Source organism: Notamacropus eugenii, chromosome 3, assembly GCF_028372415.1.
Source record: "Notamacropus eugenii isolate mMacEug1 chromosome 3, mMacEug1.pri_v2, whole genome shotgun sequence".
NCBI classification, from domain to species: domain Eukaryota; kingdom Metazoa; phylum Chordata; class Mammalia; order Diprotodontia; family Macropodidae; genus Notamacropus; species Notamacropus eugenii.
In genome coordinates, this window is record NC_092874.1 from 372,311,445 (window position 1) to 372,318,560 (window position 7,116).

The window sequence follows — 7,116 nt, forward strand, 5'->3', positions numbered from 1 at the left end:
CCCCTCTTTTCATTCTTTTTCTAAGAACATCAAGTCACGGTGGAACCACTCCCAGGTTTACTGCTTAATTATACTTCTTCTATGACCGGTGATGATGATGTCATCACAAAGGGGACAGATGTAATTTCTTTTCATGTTATTTTATAAGCACTTTATCTTTCTTTAGTCATTCAGGATTGTTCATCATCCCCTTTAGAGAAAAACAAAATCCAGGATATGCTTGTAAATGACCAGACCTGTTTTGACAGGGCCCATCCTGACATTTTTGCACGGTAGTATGTTTAAAAGAAAAATAGACTGATTCGATACACCTGACAGCTTGTTCCAGCTTTGTTTCTGATTACTTGTATGACTAGTTAAGTTGCAACATTTCTTAGTGTTTTAACTTCCTTCTCTGAGAAAGAAGGTTTGGATGAGACGCCCTTAAAATTTCCTTTCACAACACTTGCAACAGCAACAGTTACTATTGATGATCACTGTAAAGGTAGCAGGCTCAAGGTTCAGGGAAGGGAAGGGAAGGGAAGGGAAGGGAAGGGAAGGGAGATTAGCCAATAAAAACCCAAGTCAATTGGGCATCTTTTGGCCATCCAAACTTACCTTCCTTTGAAGAGGAAAAGGAAGGGGAGGGGAGACAGATAGGAGAGGAGAGCTGAGTACATAAAATTATATTATTCTATATATGACAGGAAATTTCCTTCAACTGTAAAATCTGCAAAAGCTAAATGAAAGCACCTTGGCTAAATTTGGTTTTACCACACTATGTTCACCAAAGGTTGGTCATCAAATATGAATGTCACACCCTCTGAATTTAAGGAACTTACCATGTCCAATTTCAGAAAATAGTTTAAATCGACATCAATTTTCCTTCAGTTACTAAGAAAAAAATGAGTCACTGAACAATAACTCCTAGAAAGTCAGGACCATTGTCTTTATAATATATCCTATTCTCCAGAGCCTAGTAAAGTATTTCATACATGCACAATTGTCAGTAAATGTTTATCGACTAAATTGGAATTTTAATAATTGGCTAATTCAAATACCTGTGGTTTAGTTACAGGTGTGTATGTTTTGCATAGTCCTTTATCAACAATTGATGTATTGTGGCATTGTTAAAATTATTTATGTAAGGGTGAACTTATGAAAGAAGAGTTTTCCTGTAGCATTTTCTACTCTGGGCAGAAGCAAAGAATCTATAAATCTTAACAAAAATTGTTCCGACTTTTAAATAAAGTTTCAACTCTTTTGGCAGGTATTCAAGTGGAACCACCACAAGAAACCGTACTATTTTTTTAGCCTTCTCTCCTTTTGTTCCTCTCCATGTTCTACAGTCCCATCTGGAACACCCGTAAATACGTGCTTGCCCTGGCTTACAAAGTCCTGTCTCAGCCTTCATTGTTTGTTGAATTTCTAATCCTCCTTTAAAATTCAACCCTAATGCTACCTTCCCCATTAAAGCTTTCCTTAATCCTCCTTGTCCTTAATGTAATATACTATACTATACTATATATATATATATATATATATATATATATATATATATATATATATATATATATTATCTGCCTTGATAGAATATAAACTATTTGAGGGAAAGATAGTTTCGCTTTTGCTATAGTATCCTGAGTATCTGGCATAATACTGAATCTCACAACATAATTGGGTTGTGTTCATCCTTCATTGCTAGTGAAGACCATGCCATCAGAGAAATGATGACATGATTTGCACTTGACTTTGTTTTGAGTGAGGGAGGGCTGTGCAGGTTCTCCTCCAGAGCCAGTGACCTGATATTCCTCAGAATGACTAGAGATGACCCAGAATGCACTGGGAGACCTTGGCCCCTTTAGGCCAAGGTCTATTCAGGTACTCACTTAGGATGAGGTAAGGCTCATTCATTGAATAGACCTGTTTAAGAAGTAGCCAGGGCATGACCCCTCTAATGAGGCAAGGAAAAGAAAGACATCAGGCTGGGAGGGCAACAGCAACAGTTACCATTGATAATCACTGTGAAGGTAGCAGGCTCAAGGTTCAGGGAAGGAAGTGGAAGGAAGGAAAGGGAAAGGAAGGGAAGAGTAGGGAAGGGAAGGGAAGGGAAGGGAAGGGAAGGGAAGGGAAGGGAAGGGAAGGGAAGGGAAGGGAAGGGAAGGGAAGGGAAGGGAGATTAGCCAATAAAAACCCAAGTCAATTGGGCATCTTTTGGCCATCCAAACTTACCTTCCTTTGAAGAAGAGAAGGAAGGGGAGGGGAGACAGATAGGAGAGGAGAGCTGAGTACATAATAAGCCCTTAATAAATGTGTGTTGGTTGAGTAACTGTCCTTATCCACAAATAATCTGTTTTGCAACTTTCTGCTATCTGCGATATTGTGTATTATACTTGTTTGTGTATCTATTTTGTACCTGTACTGGACTATAAACTCCATGAGGTCAGGGCCAGTGTTTTATCCACATTTTAAATTCTGAAGACCAGTGCACAATGCTTTATATTCAGTAGGCAATTAACATGAATGAATGAATGAACGAACTAAAGAAAGTGTGGGTAAATGCAGTCTTTCTTCATGACTCTCAGGTAGACCACAACAGCAAGTGCAACATGGGAGGGACCTTCCTTTAGCTGAGGTCGAAACTAAACTAAGAATCTGTTCCATTTCCTTCAGGACAGCTCCAAATCAAGCTTAAGGACATGAGGGCAGGGCTAAATGAAAATACAGGCCCCAGAGACCTTCTAAGCCTCAGATATTTTCCCTGAACAGTGGTTCAAGAACAGGAGAAATATAATAGCTTTATGTTTCCAAAAAGATGGTGAGAATTGTTGTATAAGCAATTTGGCTTACATATGAAAATTCACGGAGAGGTACAAGACATGTTATAATTTTTCTACAGATAGGAACAAATTCTCTAGCGACCTACTACAAATAATTTAACACTCTACCAAAACCTCCCTCTTGGCCTCCATGGGACTTAGCTTAGAATGTACATAAACATTTACTATTAGATTTCTCTGCTTGTATACTATGCCTGTAAATGCTTCAGTTCAAAATATCTACATCCCATTTTATGTATGTAAGTTTGTTTAGAATCACCTTTATTTATGTTTGCTTCTTTCAAAATTATTATTGCCCAAAGTCACTTATTAAACCCTCTACTTTTTTTGCCTTTACCTTGGTGATATAAACTTTAGCCAACGCATATGGAATATATGGCTGCTTGGTTGGGAAGACGTTGAGCTCAACTGGCCTCTGGTTTCCTTCATCAGTTATTCCGAAATTGTTCTGAGTTTCTCCAGATGACATAAAATTATAAATGAATTAGTACATGGTAATATTTATTAGGTGCTTCGTATTTGCAAAGCAATGTATATTTCATAGGAAATATATTTATATGCAACATTTCCTATTGTTTGAGAACAATGTATAGTAGAAATTTACAAAGAAAATTATATAGAAAGATTTTTAAAAAGACAAAAAACCAGAAATTCATGTTTAAATATGTTGGTTTCCTTCTTATTCAAATCATCTCCCAGATGGTATTAAAATATACATTACTCAGATTTTGATAGATATCATTGCTGCAAATGAATAAATGGTGAATCATAAATCTAAATTCATTAATATGTTCATGATTAGATTTTTGGAGACTTGGAATTTAAATTATTCTGTTTAGTTGTTACTCCAAGGGAAAAATTAATAGAAGACTTTAAAATAACTCAATTTTTTTCTTCTGATAACTAGATCAGAATAGAATTCTCTTCTCTAGAATTGTAAAATTATTGCATTTTTAAAGTTTACAGATTTGGTATTGGTACCCCCTCACTTTTCTGGTGATAAAATTAAAAGGTCATATGCATATCTAGAATTGTCTATAGACATATCTATCTATGTTCATGACATATAATTTGAAATTTAACAATTATAGGTGGCTATCTGAATTCATATTCCTTTCAAATTAAACTAGTGGTAGCTTTGGCTTATCTAAAATAGACATTTCTTTTGGAACTGTGACACTCTACTGCCATTTGTGGTGATTTTGTGATTTCCTAGTCCATTTAAAATGTATTACATGGTATGCATACACATACACACAAAGACACAGAATCACAGAATGTCAGGGATAAGAAAGGACCTTTATTCTCAGCCAACTTTGAAAAACAACAGTAATAACAGCTAACATTTCCATAGTGCTTACTATGTGCCAGGCACTGTGCTAAGTGCTTTATAATTGCTATCTCATTTAATCTTCACAATAACCCTAGGAGGTAGGTGCTATTATTATCCCCATCTTACAGTTGAGGAAAAGGAGGCAAACAGAGGTTAAATGACTTGCCCAGGGTCACACCGTTAGTAGGTATCTAAGGCTGGATTTGAACTGAGGTCTTCTGATTCCAGGTGTAGCCCTCTGTACTGCCTAGCTGCTCTATATCAGTTTTATGGATCAGGCCAGACTTTAACTCAGGAAGACGAGTCTTCCTGACTCCAGGACTGGCACTCTATCCACTGAGCCACCCAACTGCCCAACATTTACATTCTTACATTTCTGTTTTATCATGTTGGGCAGTTCGATGGCACAGTGAATAAAGAGCTAGGTCTAGAGTCAGGAAGACCTGAGTTCGAATGTGGCCAAAGATTTACTAGCTGTGCGACCCTGAGCAAGTCACATAATCCTATTTTACTCAGTTTCCTCATCTGTAAAATGGCTGGAGAAGGAAATGGCAAACCATTCTAGTATCTTAGCCAAAGAAATCCCAAATAGGATTATGAAGAGTTGGAGATGACTGCAACGTAATTCAACAACAATAAAAATGTGGTTTGAAAAATACTCTTTTCTCCCTGCTTTTGATGAAAGAACCAACAGTTCCAAGTGGAGAGAAGGGTGTCTGACTTCTCCAGAGGCTACAAGATTTTGCCTCTTAGAAGTAAAACTGGCATTGGAATCAGAATCTGATTTTATGTGCCAATAGCATCATAGTTTTGTGACTTCATTTTCTAGGTATCAGTTCATTTGTCTATGCAGTGGAGGGATTGCACTGGTTGACCTCTAAGCTTTCTAACTTTAAAAACATTATTACACATAGGATTATAGATCGATACCTGGAAGGAACCTTAGACATCTAGTCCAATACATTTGTTTTACTTATGAGAAAACTAAAGCCCAGACAAGTTAAGTAAAATAGCTAGTCAATGATACATGGGCACACAAAACCAGATCTGACCCTAAGGTCAGAGAGGCAGCAAAAAGGAAAGCCAGGATTATGAACCCACATCTCCAGACCCTAAATCTATTGCTCATTATATGACCCCACACTATGACTCTGTGATGATTTTCTTTAGGTTGTTCTCACCTAGGCTTTATTTATTTATTTTTTATTAATTTATTTAACTTTTAACATTCATTTTCACAAAATTTTGGGTTCCAATTTTTCTCCCCATTTGTCCCCTCTCCCACCCCAAAACACCGAGCATTCTAATTGCCCCTATCACCAATCTGCCCTCTCTTCTATCATCCCTCCCTTCCCTTGTCCCCATCTTCTCTTTTGTCCTGTAGGGCAAGATAACTTTCTATACCCCTTTACCTGTATTTCTTATTTCCTAGTAGCAAGAACAGTACTCAACAGCTGTTCCTAATACTTTGAGTTCCAACTTCTCCTCATCCCTCCCTCCCCACCCATCCCCTTTGGAAGGTAAGCAATTCAATATAGTACATATCTGTGTAGTTTTGCAAATGACTTCCATAATAGTCATGTTGTGTAAGACTAACTATATTTCCCTTCTGTCCCTGAAGCCTGCTCAGATCTGCTCCTCTTGGTGCCGTGCGGCCAAGGCAGGGATAGGCTCTGCTCCGGGTCTGGTGCACTATGGACCTTTTTGCATCAGGTTTTCAGGTCTCTCTGGAACAGAAATCTCCTCTCTTCCATTGTTCTGTGGCTTCTGCTGCTCCTGAATTTGTTGGGAGTTCTTCTTTACAGATATTTTATGGGCTGTGGGTTCAGAGCTAGCATATGTGTGTCTTTCTACTCCTCCATCTTGGCTCCTCCCCCGCCTAGGCTTTTTTTTAACCCTTTGCTTGAATATATCTGCTGATTCTGTCAATGTGAATCAAAGCAGATCACAATACATCCATCACAATTCATGTGACATTCTATTCTAAGACTTCTCCCAAATGTTCCATAGATAATCTAAATATTGCTTTGCTTTGGAAACTTTTATGTCATCCTGCGTATTCATTTTATTTCTTTCAATTTTTGTAGCATCACTGAACCACCTTTCATATATCTCCTGGATAATCATCATCATCATCGTCATCATCATCATCATCATCATCATCTCTCTTTCTTTGTCTCATTCCCTGTGTTTCCCCCGCCCCTTCTCTTTCTATCTCCCCCCCCCATTTTTCCTCCATCTCTCTCTCTGTCTCTCTCTGGCACATGTTTATTGTTTGCATTTTCTCAAAAAAGTAAGCATGAATTCTGCCTGCCGACCACAAGTTACTGGACTTGAGTTAACTTTCATCCTGAAAGAATGAAGATGTAGACACCAACATTCTCATTTCATAATACTGTCATTCTATAATTTACATAAAATTAAGCTGCAAGATTTATGTTTCTGGAAATGTAATGGTCTTTCACAACATTTTTGATGTCTTCCCTCTAAGATTATCTCCATTTTTTATGCCTATATCTTGTTAGTGCATATTTGTTTGCATTTTTTTCTCCAACTTTAGATTGTAAAAATCCTTAGGAAAAGGATCTGTTTTGCTTTTCTTTGCATTCTCAATGCTTAACACATTATCTGGCACATAGTCCTGGTCCTTAATACATGCTTGTAGATATGACTTATTGACTTTTATTTTAAGTTAAAAGGTCAAAAACCTGGAATATAGTCATTGTTCTATTTGTTAAAAATTGAATCTCCTACTCTCCCCCCACTTCCTTTGCCATTTTTCTGAATTAATTCTCTTTTTTTGTTTCCTTAACTCTAAGGAAGGAGTCTTTAACCATTCTTGTCATGCATCCCTTTGACAGCTGGGTAAAGTCTGTGGATTCCTTCTCACAATAATGCTTTTAAATGCATAAAATAAAATATATATGATTACAAAGGAAATAAATTACATTGTAAAAGTTACTA

General features: G+C 37.2%; 1 long non-coding RNA gene across 1 annotated transcript in view; it reads left to right on the plus strand.

The window, feature by feature from the left end:
• Positions 1-7,116, plus strand: part of LOC140497001 (uncharacterized) — a 74,673-nt gene that overhangs the window by 20,314 nt on the left and 47,243 nt on the right. Inside the window, exon 2 of the long non-coding RNA XR_011964496.1 lies at positions 1,250-1,345. This is a non-coding gene — a long non-coding RNA (uncharacterized lncRNA). The remainder of the gene's footprint in view (positions 1-1,249; positions 1,346-7,116) is intronic.